Source organism: Capricornis sumatraensis, chromosome 12 (genome assembly GCF_032405125.1).
Source record: "Capricornis sumatraensis isolate serow.1 chromosome 12, serow.2, whole genome shotgun sequence".
In the NCBI taxonomy this organism is placed as follows: domain Eukaryota; kingdom Metazoa; phylum Chordata; class Mammalia; order Artiodactyla; family Bovidae; genus Capricornis; species Capricornis sumatraensis.
The window spans coordinates 17,344,250-17,347,229 of record NC_091080.1 but is presented as its reverse complement, the minus strand read 5'-3'; the positions used below and the strand labels follow the sequence as shown (position 1 = coordinate 17,347,229).

The 2,980-nt window shown below is 34.4% G+C and overlaps 1 non-coding gene across 1 annotated transcript; it reads left to right on the top strand.

Annotated features, from left to right (window-relative positions):
• Positions 1-340: 340 nt before the first annotated feature.
• On the top strand, positions 341-412 carry TRNAH-AUG (transfer RNA histidin (anticodon AUG)). The gene has a single exon. It is a non-coding gene; the product is annotated as a tRNA-His (tRNA).
• The last annotated feature ends 2,568 nt before the right edge of the window (positions 413-2,980 follow it).

Below are 2,980 nucleotides of genomic sequence, written 5' to 3'. Positions count from 1 at the left end.
CCTTTCCCAATTTGGAGCTAGTTCATTGTTCCATGTTTGATTTTGTTTCTTCTTGACTCGTATACAAATTACTCAGGAGGCAGGTAAGGTAGTCTGGTATTCTCATCTTTTAAAGAATTTTCCACAGTTTGTTATGATCCACATAGTCAAAGGCTTTAGCGTAGTCAATGAAGCAGAAGTGGATGTTCTTCTGGAATTCTCTTGCTTTTCCTATGATCCATTGGGTGTTGGCAATTTGATCTCTGGCTCCTCTGCCTTTTATAAATTCAGCTTGAACATAAGAAAGTTCTTGGTTCACCGAATGTTGAAGTCTCGAATTTGAGCATTACTTCGTTAGACTTCCTTGGTGGCTCAGATGGTAAAGCGTCTGCCTATGATGCAGGAGACCTGGGTTCAATTCCTGGATGGGGAAGATCCCCTGGAGTAGGAAATGGCAACCCACTCAAATACTCTCGCGTTGAAAATCCCATGGACGCAGGAGCCTGGTGGGCTACAGTCCATGGGGTCGCAAATAGTCGGACACAACTGAGCGACTTTACCTTCCCTTCCCCTTCCCTTGCTAGCATGTGAGATGAGTGCAATTGTGTGGTAGTTTGAACATTCTTCGGCACTGGTTTTCTTTGGGATTGAAATGAAAACTGATCTTTTCCAGTCCTGTGGCATCTTTTGAACTTTCCAAATTTACTGGTATATTGAGTGCATCACTTTAACAGCATAATAGTTTAAGACTTTAAATAGCTTAGTTGGAATTCCATCACTTCCACTAGCTTTGTTCGTAGTGATGCTTCCTAAGGCCCATTTGACTTCACACTCCAAGATGTCTGGCTCTAGGTGGGTGATCACACCATCTTGGTTATCTCAGTCATTAAGATCTTTTTTGTATATTATATTACAAATAATTATTAATGTTTTATTAAAAAACATCAGTTAGTCACTAACTGATACTCATATTATGTGTTTATTTTTTATTTTGTTATTTTCTTTCCTTATCTTTATTCTTTAATGTCTTTTACTTTTTTTAGATTAAATTCTTCTTTGGTTAACTGGTTGCCATATATATATATATATACATCATTAATGTTCATATTTTTTTGTAATACTTGTTTTCCGGACTATAGTTTCCTATCTTAGCACTATTTGTTTTTTGCAAACACTAGAATAATTATAGAAATAATATGACTTAAAATGATTTATGTTTCTCTATAAAATATTTACATGTGGCAGTAACCTAGGAGCATTAGTAATTATTATGTATCTAAATCCCGTGACAGAACAGATATCATCCCAAGTTGGACCTGAGCAACACGTTTAGTGTTTCTCATTTTTTTCCCCACCACTAGGGTTTGGTGGATCATGGTTCCTCTGGAAGGCTAAAGATTCTTGCCAATTTTTACCCTCATAGTTTCATGAAGTATGTACAGTCTTTCTTAATATCTTGGATCTTGGCTGACTCTTAATAAGCGAATCACTCTAAGGAAAAAGCACTCCACATTCTGGAGTCTTTACTCTGTGCTTTCTTTTTATTCAGATGATTGACTTATAAGTGCCCTGAAAATTCTCTGTCTTAACCTACTGTTATCAAAAAAAAAGTCCCTTTTGTTATTTTAACAACTTTAGCTTTAAGTAAAAGACTATGAAAGAGCAATAGATCGATATTTTATATAACATGTTTTCAGTTACATCTTGAAAAATGCATAGTAAACTCTTTGCTGTCATGCTTTTCTATTAGTTTTCAATTATTATCTTAACAATTATGTTATTTTCTTTGTATGATTTGTTGATATTTTTGCATGTATTCATTTAAAGGTTTTAAAATAAAGTATTAAAAGAGAATTGATTGGAAAACAAGGAGATCAAACCAGTCAATCCTTAGGGAAATCATTCCTGAATATTCACTGGAAGGACTAGTTCTGAGACAAAGCCCCAATCCTTTGACCACCTGATGTGAAGAGCTGACTCATTGGGAAAAAAAAAAAAAAAACCCTGATTCTGGGAAAGATTGAGGGCCGGAGGAGGAAGGGATGACAGAGGATGAGATGGTTGGATGGTATCACTGACTCAGTGGGCATGAATCTGAGCAAACTCTGGGAGATGGTGAAGGACAGGGAAGCCTGGTGTGATGCAGTCCACAGGGTCACAAAGTCATGACTGAAAAAATGAACAAAAGTAATTAGTAAAGAAACATTATGCAGCACCAAGAAACTTAAACTCCTCAGTGAGTCTTAAATCTCAAAGGTTTTAAAAATGTAACCCCAAATCCATAATTAATTTGCAAGATATCTCTTTACTGAAAGCAACATTTTAAAATTTACAAATTTGATTTATGGTAAACTATTTTTAGAGCCAACTTATTCAATAACATATTTTTTCAAATTCTGAGAAGAAATAAAGTTATCTTTTACTCCACAGAATATTCATTCATATAGGAATTTTCTTTGTGAAGAATTTTCAGCAAGCATGAATTTACTATATGCTAAATATTTCAAAATACTTTTGATAATATTGAGCAGATAAATATTCTCCTTATGAAATATGTTTTCTACTTTTTTCATTGTGATCATATACAAGTAATTTTTTAAATGTATTTGCCTTTATTAGTGCATTTGTTCATTAAGCTTTAACACATTGTGTTATTCACCACAAAGAATTTAGTTTCTCTCAGTCTAAGCAAAAGTTGGAGAGTCCTAGGATACCTGCTTTATTGTGTAGCTTTTTACATCTCATTAACATCTTCTAATTGACACTGGTACAAAATGTATACTTTTTGTGCTGCTATGGCCACAAAACAAATTATTCTACCCCTCAGGACTGCTCAGGTACTTCCCACAAACACTCAGGCTAGTTTCTTTCTTTCTTTTTTTTTAATTGATATTAATTTATCCTGAAATAGTCTTCGTCTGGTGCACTAAAGCTGCAGTTTTAATTAGAGCACTGCTAAATCTCCATACTTCTATAATTTAGAATACCACCAGAGACTTTG